Genomic DNA, 18,642 nt, shown 5'->3' with positions numbered 1-18,642 from the left:
TAAACTAGCAAGCAAATAATATCAACATTGAATAACAGAAAAGGGAGTTGGAAAAGAGTACTTTGTCTATAGCAAGAGAAAGGGTAAGGCATTGGTAATTACTTTCTGTTTACAAAGACATTTCTATACAAAATTCAAAGATTCGGTTGAGTTTTGTAGGATGAAGATAATGCTGGATGTTCATAGCAGTAAAGGATAGGTAGATACAATCAGACAAAAGCTGTACTGTTAATCAGAGGTCAGATGACAAATTTATAAGCCAGCCAAATTCATGATTAGCTAGCAGGAGATTAAGTCTGGACTTCAGAGTTCAAACTTATAAACTTAAGGTACATCAGCATAAAGAATATGATCAAAGAGAGGTGTGAATAAGGCTGCACTCCACAGGTTGCGAGATGGAAAGAAGTAGGCTAAAAATTGAAGTTTAAAATGCAGTAATTTAAAGAAAGGCAAAAGTTAAGTTAAAGAGAAAATGCTTCTCATGAAGGATCCTGAGAAGGAGAAGACATGGAACCATGAAGGCCAAATATATAAAGAGCTTATTGATGGAGATGAATAACTAGAAATTTTTTTTCAAGGAAATCAATGAAGGTTATTGAGAAATCTTTCAAGGTTAGTGCTCAGAAATGCTGGCAGAGGAAAGTGGGAAGTAGAAAGGGAATCTATGTAACAAAAAATATAGCAAAAGTGAAGAGCAAACTAAATAACACCATTTCTTATTAACTAGAAATGAATAATTGGTTGATACATTGACTACAAACTAAAAATCATATTTCTACTGTAAACTTTGTGTTCCCAATTTACAAAATTACCCTTAAAACAAAATCTGTATCGTTTCATTGTTATAAAAGTGTGTGCTACATTTCCAAAATTATATGCTACTGAAAATGATATACAACCTATAAATGTGCTTCAAATTCCATTGTGGGTACCCCACTAAAGTACAGAGGCTCTCTAAACGCATGGATCTGGACCTTATTCTATCTTATTCAAGATTTATATTTACGAAGAACCACCTATTTTATTCCAGTGCTTCTGAAGTAATAAATTCAAGGCTTTTTCTCTCCATTCAATACCTATCCAATACCTATCACTTCCTAAATGCTTTCACTAATAGCAAACATTCTTTAACAGAGACCTTTTTCATATCAAAATCACTTGGCCAATGTTTTCCATTTACAACTAGGATTTGCTCCTTGATTGTACAATATATGCTGTCCTCCTGCTTTACAGTGAGAGTGGGAAGGTAACATGCAAATTTGAGTAACAAAATAGCTTTGAATGGTTAATAAGAACAAGAACAAGAACAACAACAACTTTGTCTTACTACTGTTCTAGTCTGCATAGTGTCTGCCAGTGTGTTCAAAATGAATGTTTAATGTCCATTTCAGACTAGTAAATTCCATTTAAATTCCACTTAAATAAAATTTAAATGAATTCACTGGATGTTGAATTAATTAATTACATGAAAGTTAGGTTGAATATAAATTCAATATCTACAAGTCTTGATTTCTGTTTCCACATGAAGTCTGGGGAGATTGTCTACCACCAAGGTCACTTGACTTCCTCTTTCTAGACAGCAGGAATGAGTCGGGCTACACCCTCACTTACTATGTGCCCTGTAATGTGTCACTGTCACAAGTTGCCCTTGTTCTCAATCTTGTGCTAACAAATGCAACGTGGATACTCATTTGCATTATGCTGGAAATGAACTTTACCTTTTTGGGGAGAAGGGAGGAGGGAGAGGCAAGTGAGAGAAAATGAGAGTTAGGGTTACGGTGTTTTAAAACAAATGTACTCATTACCTTACTTATGTAACTGCAACCCTCTGCTTATCACCTTCCCAATAAAGATAAAATTTAATAAAAAAGTTATCTTTTGTCCTTTTTTGTCCTGCTGTTGCAATTAAGCTTCTACATTTCTCTAATATATAGAAGTAAATGAAATATTCCCTGGATATATGTGTTTATTAAAACGTGGATAAAAATTTAAGGCAGTGCAACTGAATGCTGTGCTTTTAGAAAAAGAAAGAGAGAGAAAAAAAAGAGCAGATGAGTCTGTAGAAGCAGCCTGCACACTCTTCCCATACCTGTGTGTATATAACTCAGCCAAGCAATTTGAATGAAGGAACAAATGAGTGAGTGGATGAATACATAAATAAATAAAGCTAGTAAGTCAGAGATGAAGATATGCAAGATGAAGATATGCAAGAAGAGCAAGCCTGATTAATGAATAGTTCTGTTATTGATTAGGAACCTGTGAAAAGAAGGAAACTATAGCACATTGGTAGACAGAAGGTACTGAATAAAACTAATAAACTGGAAGTACAAAAAGGAAAAAAAGTGTGTAGAGAATATCAAGATAGCAAAAAGATAGCAACCACAAGAAGCAGCCACTATTTATGGACTGGCTCAGAGAGAAAAAAAATAGGGAAAAAATTGCATTTGTGAAAATTTGAGGGGCTGAGATCAACCTTTGACAAAAGGCTCTGTGAGGCTTTCACAGAAAAATGTGCTAGATGGTTTTCGTGCCTTTCAGAAGGTACAATGAAGCCTGCCCTGCAAAGGCCGGATGAACTGCAAACTGCTAGCTCTGGAATGTACTACCATTACTAGAATGGAGAAATGTGGTCTGCCTAAATTGACAGGGCAGGACAGAAACCTGGAACTGAAATAAAACAGGAGCATGAAACAGGGAGAAGCAAAATCTTCCCTGCTCTTGCAGCTTTCCATTCTCCATCCAGTACCCCCCCACCATCCTCCAGCCTCACCCCATGGATGGGCAGAATCATAGTGTGGTTTCCAAAGTTTAGTCCCCACCATCAGAAAATAAGGAATAAAAAATAAGTTTGAAATTATTTGTTAATAACATAATAGCTGGTACAACTCTGTTCATTGACTAGAGTTTGTGATCTCAGGACGAGATAAATTTTAAATGATGCATAAAGGTATACTGAATTTGTATACTACACTGTAGTCTGTGATATATGTTTTTTGCAAATATTTTAGGCCAAATTCAATGTGTTTACATGTTTATGAAAAGCAGAAATGGTATATATGGCCACCTTAAACTCCCATATTAGAAGATTAGATAGAATAATGATGATAACCAAAGTCACATGCATCACCAATTGGAAGCACAACCAAGACACTGTCCTACCAGCCAATTTGTTGCCTTATCAATGCACCAGGCTGGTTGGATAAATCTATAGGTACCTGGACTCTTAAAAGTAATGCAGCCCACTGCTTTCGGAAAAAGAATTCTGATGTTTGACATGGCTCTTTGTGCCAGGTCAGAGATGAAATCTATTTGTTTGCTGACTGGTTTTATGTAGTTCCAATGATGGACAAAATAAAAGTTGTATCTCCAGCTGAAAGTATTGGGCTATCCAAAGGTAATTTAATTTAATGTGTTCTGAAACACCAATTTTATGTTTTAAAAATCCTGAAGGAATACAACTCCTCTCCTTCTCATAGAATTGTATTTTGGTTTGTAGAATTGCTCTTTGTGCCAATGAAGAGAATGGCTTCTGAGATCATGGTAGTATTTTCTAGAATTTATAAACAGTGAATTTGACTGATGTAGGAAAGAAAAGATCATCTCTTCTTTCAGAACCTGTATTTTCTGCCAGGAAATAAGACCATATCTACAAAATAGATGAGGAGATGAAAGCTATATTTTGCACTTTCTCATTGCACAACTAGAACAACTAGTACAACTAAACAACTAGTGTGTTTATTCAGTCACCATATCTTCATTCAATGAACACACCATATATTGTTGATAGTTCCATTAACTAAGACTCTCCTACTTTCTGTGCCACAAATAAGCATACAAACTGCATGTCATTGGTCCACACTGCAATTGAGAACTGTGATATATATATTTATAGAAGTGAAAAAAAATTTATTTGTTTTTCTGAGCGGATGTGTATCATTATCATGCCACAAATCTTCTGAAAAATCTCTTTTCCTGAGAGCTTATTAGAAAGATATGTGCATGTATAAGATTTATTGCTCTGAAAATGTGTATATTATCCATAATTATATATATACACATGTGTGTATGTCCACATATATGTGCAAATACATAACTATGTAGGGATTATCTATGAATCATAAGACAAACTATGCGAATACAATACCAAAATGAGAGATAATAGCAGTCAGTTATGATTTATGTGGTGATAAGACTGAGAAAGGCAAAAATGAGTAGTGAGCCCTGGTTCAAATAACATAATCCTGGATTTACCTGGTAAAAGCAGATTTTTGAGGAGTAGTTGGGGAGAAATCTCTTTATTGTAACGGTCTAATAATAGATAGCTGACAGGTTTTAAATAGCATCTTATGGTTTAAACAGGTTTAAATAGCTCTTATGAAGACTTAGAAACTATGGTTTCTTATTTGATCTCAGTTACTTTTGTTCTGCAATACGCGTTCAACATTCCTCTCATGATGAACATAAAACACTATAGATAAAAAAAAAGCTAACAGGATAAAATGTTCCTTCAGGAAATCTAAGGTTTGTCAGTAGAGTTGTCTTAGGGAAATCTTGTCTTTGAAATTTCCCAAAAGGCAACTTCTGGCTCTTCTGGCTCTATCATACCCACACAAGTGCGTCTCCTCCTTCCTCCGTAAAATTCTCTTGTCACTTGTGACATTTTCTTAGAGAGAAAGACAGCCAAAGGCAGTCTTTGCTCCTCCTGACTTTGCAGCATGCCTCAGACAAGGTATTCCCAAGAAGCTGGGATTTTATTTGCAGGATTTCAAGAAGAGTTGGGGTGGGAATGAGGCCAAGCCTTGGCAAAAGGTCTGTGTCTTGTCTTTCCATTATACTTTTGAGGACCTTGAACAAAGAATTATGGAGATGAAAGGGATACCAGGGGTCACTTAACTTATCTCCTTATTCTTTTTTTAATCTTCAAATACAAAGGTGTTTTTTTTAACTTGTCCATTTATACATAAAATATATTTGATTCGTGTCACTCACTCATGAATCCCTTCAATCTACCCATCCCCACCCATCTTCTGAAGTCACCAAGTTCCTGTGTTATGTACGTCCATTGAGTTTTATGACTTATTTTCCTTCCTCTTTCCATCCATCCACACCCCTTTCCTTATCCTCACTCGTAGCAGTCAAAACAATGTTTCAACTTTTTGCTATACATTTTGATAAGCTATTATTGTTCAAACGTGTTCTATGAAAACCCAACCCTGGCTCTACTATACTTTAGTTAGTTTGATGTTATGCATATGGTCCTGGGTCTCTTTTAATGACAAGAATCTAGTTACTAAAAAATTAACAAGTTGTCTAAGGACCTACATACACACTTCTTGGAAGAAGTACAATAAAATACAGGAAGAAAGGCTCAACATCCTTGACCCTAAAGGAAATGCAAATCAAAACAACACTGAGGTCAGGTCTCACTCTGGTGAGAAGTCCACCATCAAGAATACCAACAACAAATGCTGGTAAGGATGCAGGCAGGAACAAAACAAGCTCTCACACACTGTTCCTGGGAAAACAAATCAGTGCCACCCCTAGGACTCTCAGTGTAGAACTTCCTTAAAACACAAAAGAATACAACTACCTATGATCTAGCAATACCACTCTTGGGCATTTATTCAAAAGATTTCAAATCAAGATTCAATAATGGAACCCTGTGAGTTATTAAAAGACAAGATTTTTAGCTCCCTCTACCCTGGTTCGATATTTCTGTGTTGAGAAGTAGGCTTCCACGGGCTGGGTTTTGAAAAGCCCTTTAGGGTTTTAACTAGTATATCCCTGTCCTGAGGAATCAATTGATCTGCTTCAAACAGCCAGACAAAGCACATCCCACTGTATACCTGGCCACATCTTCAAATCAACCAGTAAGCAGGGAATAGTTAATAAGAGAAATGGAATCTTTACATTTTAAAAATGTTTGTTTTTGTTTGGTTTATGTGGTACTGAGGAATCGAACCTAGGGCTTCATGCAGGCATTGTACCACTAAGCCACATTCTGAGCCCCTATATTTTTAAATAATAATTTTTAGTTAAAAATTCTGTTGCAGTATGAAGGAGTTTAACTCTCATATGCCCATACATGCCCACTTTGCAAACTTTGAACAAATTTAACCCTTCCACCATATTTCATTGTCCCCTCCCACAGTACCTTTTTCAAAGATCATTTGGATGAGTATATTATGCTCTGCGTGTGTGTGTGTGTGTGTGTGTGTGTGTGTGTGCGTGTGTGTGTGTGTGTGTGTGTGTGTGTGTGTGTGTGTGCGTGCTCGCACGCGCGCGGGCGCACCGCCATCCTGGTGTTTAAACTCAGGACCTGGGAGCTAACTTGAACTTTTTGCCCAAAGCTAATGCTGTAACATTTGAACTCAGCTCCACATTTTTTGGGTGTAGCTTTATGGAGATGAATTTTATGGACTTGCCTGTCCAGGTTGGCTTGGAACCATGATCCTCAGATCTCAGCCTCCAGAGTAGCTAGGATCACAAGTGTGAAACATCAGTGTCTGGCTGTGAAATTGGATCTTTAGAAGTTTGTACGTGACTCTCCCTCTAAGGGACATGGATGATTTGTTTTTAATCTAGGAGACTAGGGTTTGCATAGTATATAGCTGGTCACTGTATCTAAGTAATCAGTATCTGATGAAAATCCTGGACTCAAGTCTTCTTGGCAGTTATGCCTGCAGGGAATTGTGTTTGTGAATGAAAGGAAGTGTGTATTCTGTAGGTCTTTCTGGAAAGGAATGGAAAGTCCACATGTGGATTTGAATACTAGACTCTTCTGAGATAATTTTTTTTCTCATACTGCAATAATTCAATAAACCCTGGCCATGAATAAAATCATGTACTCTATGGCTAGAGTATTTCTGAGAAAACCTGGTTTTGTGGTTGGTTCTAGAGCTGGTAAAACCTATTTTACATAAAGTACTGATATAAATAGTAAAAAAAAAGTGTTGATGCAGAAATATTATATTATCTTCTGTTTTTATTCACTACCAGGTTCTAAAACCTCTGGACAAAAAATATTCAATTTGAGGGTTCTGGGACACAACATTTTTCTTAAAGGTGTCTTTTTTTCATAGTAATATTTACTAGTAAAAACCATTAAATTCAGAGGAATGGAAGGTCTTCTCCCCACTTAGATATATGATTGTTGTCTTTAACAAGAGTTTCAGAAGTAGAATTTTGATTTTTCATGTCAAATCCTGTCTGCTGCTGTCTTCTGTCGGCAAATGGCAATTTCAGGGTTCCCTTCTCAAGTTTTTCAGGCTAAAAGCTTTGAAGTCACTGTAAATACCCTCCCCCCCACACACACCCTTTCTCATGGCACATGAATAAATCACAATTATTAGAGACTAACTTCAAAATGTGATCGCTTCATAGCATCTCTACCCTTATTTCTCTAGATTAAAGTATCCTCTCTCAGCCTGGGTACTTTGCATTACTGACACTTTGATCTGCTACTTATGCCTTGCCAGTTTATTTGCTTCAAAGAATCTCATAAGCCGAGCTTGATCACATCATGAGGCTGTTCCAACATGTCCCAAGCATCTAGCTTTTGACTTTGCAGAACAAAATATCCAAAAGTCTTTTTAAACTTCAAAATAGTTTTCCAAATTCCTTCTTGATTTCTATTTTTTTAAAGCTCCAAATAAATCACAAATAGAGAGAAATTTTCAAGTGACATAAAAAATCGAAGCCTAGGACTTCCCAAATTCTGAAGACTTGAATATTTATTTGAGAGAGAAATAGTGGCAAAATCACGTAAATATAGTCTCTCTCTTTCTTTTGCTCTCCAGCTTTTCAAGTGGTGTAATAGGACAAACAACATTTCTATTACAGATGAAAATATGTCTCAAGCATCTTCTGAAAAAAAAAAAAAGACTTGCCAGCTGGTTTATTATGCTCAGGAAGAGGGCTGCCTAGGAAATTCTTCTTATATGTTTTCCTTTTTACAAGAAAGTCTTCTGTGTAATTATGGAAAGAGGATTGTGGGTTAAACTTGAGAGAGCAGGAAAAAAACCTAGATGATATTCCATTTTTTCTTTCACTGTTGGTATGACACCATCTAGACCAAGTGAGAAATTCTCTTTTTCTATAAAGGTATGTCCCAGGAATCTGAAGTGAGAAAAGTTTTCTTCCATGACATCATGTCTGTCAACATCAGTGACAAAACTCACTTTGTGAGAAACTCCTCCCTTTGAAGGAACCAGGGTGAGCAAAAGTCCCTAAAACAATGCAGGGCAGTAGTTGATTATGTGGACACAATTCTGACCAGCTGAGATTAACTTCAGTTTTACGACACGATCAGTTTTTTGTTTCGTTGTCTTTATTTAACCTCATTCTTTAGTCTCCATTTTTTATGAGGCAAATTCTAGCTTTTATGTGCTCACATAATCCTTTCTGAACATGTAGAACCGTGTTGCCAAATAACTAACGATCACTAAATGAGCTTCCCATTACTAAATATCTATAATGTTCTTTGTGCGCAATCATCATTCCAAAAAAATTTGTTCTCTTTTAAGTGTGTTATTCATTAAAAATCTGTAAAATATTGATATGGACTCATCTATATAAAAAAGGCAAAGGTTAATATGCCCCTTCTCTTCTTTAAGGAACAGACAACATGTTGGAAAGTAGGCTTGACACACCTAACATATATTAGGTGTGTCAACAACCTGTTCAGATACAGTTTTCTAGTATATTTAATAAAATCCAACAGTGTATAAGCTACAGAGAGCTCACTTAAGGAGAAAAATGCGATTATGTATTCCAGGATAAGGACATCTTGTCTGGATTCAAAGGAAAGAAAAGATTTTGCAAATCTAAGAATAAACTGAACAGGTTAAGGTCTTTGTGAAAGATAATTTTAGGCCTGGCTGTCATTAGATTCACTTGCCTAGGAAAAAATGCCTCTTGTTTAGATAATGAGAGAAAAGAATAAGATTAGCCTGGTGGGTTGAATGGCCATTAGGAGGGTAACAAGTTACCTTAGGCTTCCCATGGGCTTTAGGACTGGATATAAAGAACACAAATCCCAGCTTTATTCTTTTCTGTCTTTATATTTCTAAGCAAATGACAAATTATCTCTGCTATTCAGTTTTATCATCTATCTATAAGGTAAAACATTGTCAGTTTTTTGTTTTATTGTGATTAAATATCATTAACTTGAGTATATATATATGTATATGTGTGTATATATATACACTCACATAAATGAGATAGATATAATGATGGACACATACTATGTGTTAAAATATACCATTTTTATTCAGATTTTTTCCTTTGAAATGTAAACATAAATAATAAAATAACTAGTATGTCTTTGTCTAATTGTGTCATAGATCAGTGTGGCTCTTGATAAACAAATTATTCCTAAAACTGTGGGGCATAGAAAGTTTACTTCTTGTCTTTCATTTTTTATTTATTTACTTATTTTTATTTATTTATTTTTTTTTTTTGTGGGGTCTGGTCGTGGGACCTGAACTCTGGGCCTGGGCACTGTTCCTCAGCTCTTCAGCTCAAGGCTAGCGCTCTACCATTGGAGCCACAGCGCCACTTCTGGCTTTTTTCTTATGTGGTGCTGAGGAATCGAACCCAGGGCCTCAGGCATGCAAGGCAAGCGCTCTACCACTGAGCCACCTTCCCAGCCCTACTTCTTGTCTTTCAATATGTGGTTTCTAAACCAATCAATATGGACAAGAGAAAATGAACCTCAAAGACCAGAAGAGCTGTATGAACTGAGACAAGGGACTGCGATAATCTCGTATAGCATTTCACAGAAAATCTTACTGTGTATTAGTTCATCCATAGATCTACCAGTTAGTGTCAATTACTAATATTAGCCAATAATGACCAGAATAAATAGTAAAGATTGTGTTTCACTTGACTTTAAAGAACAACTAGGAAATCATAAAAAAACTAGGACTAGAACTAGGGCATCATAAAGAAATTAGGATTAATATCCCATGCATTTAAGTACAAAGTAGTCACATTCAGTTTTTCCTTAATCGTGATTTCAAGCCCTTACTGGTAATGTCTATATGCCTATCTCCTTTTCAGCTTCCCTGACTGGCTTTGGCAAAATAACACTCTCTGGGATTTTTTAAATCCAAATATCAACACATACTCATACATGGTATTATCTTTCCTTAAAAAACAAATATTATACATAGCCCCTATCATGTCTAATGTCATCTCTCTTAAGAGAGTCTGTAGGTCCTGGCTTTCTAATTGTCCTCTAATGCAAAGGTATGTCTGCTTATTCATCATTAAGGCTGATTTAAGTGGGACATGTGGACTGCAGAATGATTGTAGTGCAACCACTTCATGCTCCAGAGCCAGGGAGCAACCCAGATTTCTGCTTGTTATAAAATGTGCTAAGCTCTGGGCTCCAGTGTCCCAAGCTGCAGTAAAACACACTGAGTATTTAGTGCTGTCTGGATGGACCAAATCACTCTGTAAGCCTTTGGGACAGGAGAGTTATTATTGCTATGTTCTGTGTAGAAATTAATATTTTGTCTTTTCCTGATCCGTTGAATCTTATTGTCTACTTTTGTATTTACAGTGCTGTGGCAACCCAACCAGTGTGGTGACTTAGATATATTCTATAAATTATGGTTATTGTTTGTTTTCTCTATAAATTTGGGGAATATTTCATGACTCCATTCAAGTAAGATCCCAACATCTGTTACTTAAGACTGTTCCTTCTTTTCTCCCTCTGGATCTTCACTTATATTGTCATCAGATCAGAAAATCAAAACTCTGCCATTCCAAAGACAGATGATTTACTTGTTGTGCTTTCTAAAACTACTCCCTTTGGAAGACATATTCATGACAATAAGTGTTTGTGATATAGTGGCTCACTGTCTAAGCTTGAAATAGGACTGTGTGGACCTGAACCCCAACATTACTTGAAATCTTATAAACGTCAATAATTACTTTTATGTAAAAAGTGTCTTGTTTTCCTTTGATATAGAGTTACAGTAACTAAGTCAAAAGGCTGCATAGAGATTGTGTGAATTAAAGCATAATACATATCATTAACAGTGTCCAGAAAAAATCAGCAGCTCAGTAAATATAACCATCATTCTTACTATTGACATCAAGAGTTCCAGGCTCGTGCCTTTCTAGATGCCACATAAAAATCTTCAGAACCACATCTGTCACACTCTTGTATTTCTTCCTGATAATATCAACCAGAGTTATGGAGATATAAATTCTACTTTATTGCTTCTCAATACCTGGGCCGATTTTCCTTTTCTCCTTTAAGTACTCCATATTTCACACATCCTACATAATATGAACATATGCATAGAGATACATGCTTTCTTCATACATGAAATACCCTTTTGTTTCCCATTCTTGGAATTCCTTGCTGTTTTTTTCTTTGATTTTCTTTTTTTAAATTTTTCTTTATCCTTGAATCTTTATTAAAAATTTGCATCTCACCATGATGAGTGAAACATTTAACTTTCAATAAATATCTTAAGGATGCATAGAAGGAAGGGAGGAAAGTAGGAAGGAATGAATTGGACTTGTCAATGTTACGATTTTGTGTATTGAGAAATACTTCTGAAATATGATCTCATGGCTGAAGATCTCAGTAGGCCATTGTCCTCATGAAAATTCAATATTCCATCAATGTTCATAGTTACATTTTTATCATCTGAAGAATAAGAAACTCCACTGGATAGCATTTACGTTCTATTTTCCTTACATACTCATACTTCCTTCCACTTTCACTTGTTTCTTCATAGTAGAAATAAAAATTTGATATATTTCTTGGGATTTTAATAAATGGATTTATACATGAATTTATCAAGACTCTTTCTCATACATAGGGAAAAAGTATGCTCATCTTTCCTCAGGAAGGTCCCAGTGGCTGCTTATCATTCTGGGTTAATTATCAATAGCTTCCTGTTTCGCTCTCAGAAATATCTCTGTTTTGATTATATATCATGTTCTCCTACTGGTTATAAAACAAGTTTTATGATTGAAGTGAGTCAACTCTTACATGGCACAGGATTAGCCCATGATCCATCAGAAACATTTATCACATGACCCTTGTGTATTGGTTTCATTTTACGTGTTCTATTGAGCCCTGCAATCCTTTCCCATGCACCTGCTCTTCTGCCTATTCTCATTGTTCTTCTTCTGGGAGTACTTTATCAAACCTTACCATGAAGATCGTAAGATTTTATGTAGAAGTTATTGAAATCACTTTTGATTTTGAGCCTCAAAAATCAAACTATTTGTCTTTCTCAAATTTTTATTAGGGGGACAAAGTAAACTTATCAACTACATAGATAAAAAGTTCAGTTGCCTCTTCATTTCAGAAGCACTTGAGTTTGAGTGTTCAGAAGGTAGTACCAGAAGCTGTCACTACTTCTTGGTTCTGCTTTCTGCTCTGTTGACTTCACTCTTAAGATGTCTCTTTCTTGTACAGCCCTATGGATCAGGCTGATAGTCTTGTTACTCCACATCACCCATTTGGGATACTCGTGTCTTGTGGCCTCCTGCAACTCTTTAGATTCACTTTGGTCTGGCTATTCTTTGATTGTGAGACTATATACAATTAAGAATTTGGAGACTGAATTGTCTTGAATAGTCCTGATCCATACTCTGCGTCAAGAGATGAAATGGTCAACAAACGCAAACTGGAAGGAAATAAAAATAACTCATGTGGAGAATTTTCTTGTTGTGGAGATGGTGTTTTTGTAAAGCATTTTTTAACTTGTGGTTAGATGAGTATCGATGTACTTGTTTGCACATGTATTTCTTCTTCTTGCTTTTATCTTTATGAATTCCCTTCATAATTCACGGTACTGGGCTTCCTCTGTCTTGACACCATCCATCTTTAAACAGGCTCCACAGATTGGATGGGCCATGGAGGGTTAACATTTTGTGTGAATTCCATTACAGACAAGTTGGGAACATGCATGTATGACTTCCACTACTTCCCAGGAGCCAGAACTTAGGGATGTGACTCCACATAACTTCAAAACAGTCTGGAAATAGAGCATAGAAGGAACAAAAATCTAACTCATTAAATCATGTAAGTAGCGGCTTTTTTGTTTGGAGAAAACATGCATGTTACATTTCAAGAAATGGGCCTTCTGCTTTGTTCTCAGTGACAGAAAGCTCCAGTCTTTGGTAGAGTTCTAGTACATCAGGACAGAAACTGTAAATGTTAGAAGAATCCTTGAGCCCCTTTGTATGTATACAAGGTGCAGTTCTTGGAGATCCATCTTGCAGGTGTTTACATTGGCTTCCCACCCAAGCCTTGTCTTCTTAGGAGGTCGTGTCTTCAGGATAGTGAGGGTCAGTTCTGCCAGTTGTGACTTTACCACAAATTTCCCACACTGACCACAGTGACTTGCTGTGCTATTTTGTATTTACCAACTTGTTTTTACTGCAAGAGCCATTACACATTTACTTTCCCATGTTCAGCAATTTTTATGGCAGTATTTCCAGCCCTGCTCTAGTTAACAGGCTGTCAACCCCTTGATAACAATCCCAATTTATCACTCAGCTGTAAATATTGTCTCCGGGCAAAGCTTGGCCTACATGGTCTGAGCCCTGGAGCAATTTTATTTTTACCTATTCTAAATAAAACTTAAATTACTCCCTAGGTGTGAGTGTGTAATCATGAGAGGGAAAAAAGGGAAAAAGAGAGGAGAAGGAAGGACAGAGAGAGAGAGAGAGAGAGAGAGAGAGAGAGAGAGAGAGAGAGAGAGAGAGAGAGAGAGCGCGAGAGAGAGAGAGAGAGAGAAACAGAGAGGGAGAGAAACAGAGAGACAGAGAGAGAGAGACACACACACACACACACAGAGACAGAGAGAGACAGAGAGGCTAAATTATCCACTGAAGTGCAAAGCTGCAAAGTTGCAAAGCCTTGGAGATCTTTCCAAGCTGAATTGGATTAAAAATGTGACTACTTTTAAGGAGTAAAAGAATAAAACGTATGGAATTTTTTTTTAAAGTGAGCCAAGAAAGAAAAAAAGGGCATGTACTAATTGAGAAGGTTATGAAAGGCAATCATAGAGAAAACAGAGAGCTGTTTATGCCAAGTATCTGCTTTCCTGTTTTGACCTCCTCACTTGCAAGCACTGCACACTCAGCAGCTCTTGCTGGGAGAGTGATTTCATTCGTTCCCATGCATACATGTTTTGATTCCATATACTTTTTGAGCAACAGTGGGTAAGAGGCAAGAATAACAATAGCACCCTTATTTTGGAGATGTAGAGTTTCAGTAGGAAGCTGAAGACAAAACTCATGGTAGAATGGAAGTAGTGCTTGTCTTTGAAGTTCTTTGGATAGAGAGGTATGTATATATCTCCATATTTATATATATTTATATCTCTATCTATAAATGCATATTTGTTTATACTTGTGTATATAAATGTATCTGTAAGTATGTATTAATGTAACATATATATGCATATATATATATATATATATATCTTTGGATATAGGCAAAATAAAATAAACAAGGTCAATCTCATCAGGAGAAATACAAAAAAGCACAGAAACTAAGACTGGACTCAATCAGCAAGCCTTGAAGTAGATGAGTGTTGTCTCCTTCTATTTACCTCCTTCCTCAGACTCTAGAGTGCTAGGATTTCCAGGGCTTGAACTCTGGGCCTGTGTCCCGTCCTTGAGCTCTTAAGCTTAAGACTAGTGCTCTACCACTTGAGCCACAGTGCCACTTCGGTTTTCTGGTGATTAATTTGAGATAGGAGTTTCATGGCTGGCTTTGAACTGCGATCCTCAGATCTCAGCCTCCTGAGTAGCTAGGATTACAGGCGTGAGCCACCGGTGCCCAGCTATTCCAGGCCCTCCCTATCAAGTTGTTCCTCATTTTTCTGTTGTGTTTCAGTGGTTCAGTGGTCCATCTTTGTGTTTTATCCATGTATCTGTTGAAGCCACTTATTAGCAATGCTGCTATCTGGTGATATAAATTTTTTACTTCCTAAAAATTGTTTTGCTGTTCATTGCTTTTCACCTTGAACTTCTACCTGAATTTCACAACTAATATATGAAACTCCAAACACTCTAGTAGGATCTGTAATGCCAGAGTATTAATTTCATAGGAAATTTGAGAAAAAAGTATTTTTTACAATATTGATCATTCCAATCCAGGCAAAAGAAAAATGACCAGATTTATAGAACATTAAATATTTTATCTCTGTAACATGTGTGATTTTACTCAGTTTTAGGTAATTTAGATGGTTTATTTCTCTACATGTCATATTTTTGATGTATTTTAAAAAGGATGTGTTTTTCAATTCTTAATTATATTTCTTTGTTAAACACTTTTATTGGTAGATCTAAGAATTCTGTGCTAAGTTTATCTATTAATTTTGTTCTGTATGGCTTTTTTTCGATAATCCAAAGGTGTAACCCTTATCTGAGAAAGCTGAGAAATTTCTTAAACTTTTCCCCATTGTATACTTTTTGATTATTTTCATATATCTCATCAGAATGGGTAAAATTTATTGTAGATAAAATCAAAACGATTATAGTTAATAAAGAAAATTATTTATTTTTCTCAAAAAGATTGTTTCATATCTTACTGCTAATGTTCATTCTATTTTTATTATATTTAATATCTGTAGACATCTGAAATTATCTCTCATTAATAAGGAGTTTACATTGTTTTTTATATCTGTTTTAGGGAAAGACAATCTTGATGGGGAATGCTATTATTTCCATCCTAGAACCAACTTCTTTTCTCTGTTCATTTTGTCAAATGTATTAATTTTTATACCATGATAACACCATTATTATCATCTTAATTTAAATGTGATTTTATTTTATTGTGTTCCTTATAATGAAAGCTTAATGGTGTTCAAGGCCCAGCCACTAATTTCTTATCTACCATATACCAGATTTCTTTCACTTTTGGGTAGTGTTAGTCTGGGATCTCTGTTAGTAGAATTTCCTAAGTAGATGTTTCCTTGAATTTATCATTTCTTTACATTTTCCATATCTGAAGGCTAACACCTTTATCACAACATGTACTCAGAATCTTAAATGTGGGTCTGTGTCCAATTGAAAACATTGTGCTAGACTCAAACTGTATTTAAGCCTTCTGCCCCCATTGAGATAAAGCACAAACTCTTTTCTCTTAAATATGTGAACGAAACCAATTTCTCCCTCACTCACCAAAGAACACCTAATGCATATGTATGCATAAAGTCTTTCCTGTTTTTCTCTTTCTTTTCACACACACACACACACACACACACACACACACACGCACGCACGTTAGTTGACTCAGAACAGAGATTTGCTGATTGCTTTGAATACACAGTGAATCAAACTGGTGCCTGACAAAAAGAAAAGAAAAGAATGAAGAGAGAATAAATGAATGAATAAAAGAAAAATATGAAATCATCTTTTTATTACAGAAATTATTCATTTATACAACAAATAACCAGTGAATGACACTATCTATGAAAATTCAAAAGTAGAGCTGGAAAATGATAAATCATTTATAAATAAATATTCCTGAGACATAGGTTTGTTTTTCAATTAATTTATTGCTCAATGAATAGAAAAATGCATGGCAACCATCCATGGCAGCATAAAAATATTGACATATCATGGTGTGAAGCATATGCTACAGCAATAAGTAAATTAATACATAAAATCTTCATTTTAATCAATTTGTATCTAATACTTTATCTATGTTGAAAAATTGTGCCAGTGACAGAGAAAAGAGGCAACATACAGAGATATACACCAATTGAAGGGGTAGCATCTAACTAAGCAATATAGAATGGGAAAGAATTTAAAGTCAATAAATGTCATAAGCTATGGTTCAGAGCAGAAGAAAAAAATGACCTAATATACATATTGTCCAACTTAAATATAGAGAATTAGAAAATGGAAGCTAATAAAGTGAGATTATAGGGAGATGAGGAGATTCTTAAGATCTCAAGCCTTTTGTGCTATCATGAGGCAATTCGTTTTAAGGTTAATTTATGGGTTCATTCATGCCATTGAGCATTCCCAGATCAGATCAATTCAATTCAACACAATAAAATTGAATACAGGTTGCTTAAATGAAAAATTCAATACTTGAAAGAATTAACTTGTGCCAGTTACGCAAGTTTTACCACATTGACCCCCATTTACTATTTAGCAGTTGTTACATTGGTCCGTGTAACTCAGTGACAGCTCTCACCAGGACTTCACTCATTGTGGGCAAAGGGAGACAGGTACCCAGAGGCCTTTGGGGAAAAACAGGCTTTTTCTGGCACAAGATTTTTATGGACAAATAGTTAATCAGGGAGGTTTTTTTTTTCCTCCTGCCATGTGATCAGGTCATATTTAACAAGAGGAACAAATTTAAAGAAGAGATTTTAGCAATCAGAACCTTACAAAAAGAATCTTTAAGTGTTTTCTGCATAAAGAGATATTTGAATTACACCTGTTAAGATAAGAATGAAGGTAACAGTCCATCCAAATGAAGGTATTGTCTCTTTACTTCCTGGTTTTGAAAAATATTAATGAATTATTCAGATAATCAGATTTAATTTTATAAACCTGATAAGTAGATTGGCTGTTTTTCTGTTGAAAGAAAAACAAATTATTAAAGTGATTTCATATTTATTAGCCAATTGTAAACAGTTATTCCAGCAAAACTTGACTCAGCAAAGTATTTTAAATGTTCACTAGCATATCTTTTTCTCTTTAAATTATTTGAGTGCTTAATTATTATATGGGAGAAAAAAATTCAAAGTAAACAGAAGGAAGAAAATGAAAGTTATTCATGAGCTTCTACAATAAACTCTACAGTGTTGATATATAAACCTCTGCATATCTTTTTCTATTAAAATTGCCTAATATAATAGCTTGTGAATTTTAAAGAGAACTAACTGAATATGTTTTGACTTCAAATATATGAATGTAATTTGCCTTCAATAAATACATTTGTAATAGATCTTTGTAACAGATTTACCACGTTGCATTACATAGGTATGTCAGAACATTAACAACTTATTTATTATCAGATTTATAATAGTTTGAAAATTTCCAAAGTAAACAATGCTGTAGTAAACATTCTTATGTTTGTATATTCGTATGCTTCTTCAATTATTTCCTTTAAAATAAAGTCCTAGGGCATAATTACTGGGTCAAAATTATGGAATATACATTTTCTTTAAAATTTTGAATGAACAGTTTATTTTCATCCTTTACTACATGCTATATCTATAGTTTCAACTGATGTGGTGAGCTCATGCATAGATATTTTAAAAATATAAAAGTACTAAAAATTAATAAATTAATAAAAATTGAAGTCATTTTAATTTATTAGACTATAAATATCCTGGGGTAACTCACTTCTGACATTCAAGATATCTTCTTATAGGTTATTTCTATTTCAAGAGCTGTTAAAATAATGAGCTCTTGTAATAATGTTTACATAAAATGATTGTTTGAAAATTAAACTGAAAATGTTTGACCTCTTCTTGAACCACATGTGACTGTAATTCAAAATTAAAAGATCTGCACTTGACTTTGAAATTCCCATTGAGCATATAAGCACATGATTTTTGGAAACCAGAAAATTCTTGGTAGAAGACATGTACAGCATCTCAATGGAGACCCAAATTTATTGTTGTAAGGTAT

The sequence above is a fragment of the Dipodomys spectabilis genome, unplaced genomic scaffold (genome assembly GCF_019054845.1).
Source record: "Dipodomys spectabilis isolate Male_0828 unplaced genomic scaffold, ASM1905484v1 ptg000125l, whole genome shotgun sequence".
Taxonomy (NCBI): Eukaryota; Metazoa; Chordata; class Mammalia; order Rodentia; family Heteromyidae; genus Dipodomys; species Dipodomys spectabilis.
Note: the sequence above shows the minus strand (reverse complement) of the source record.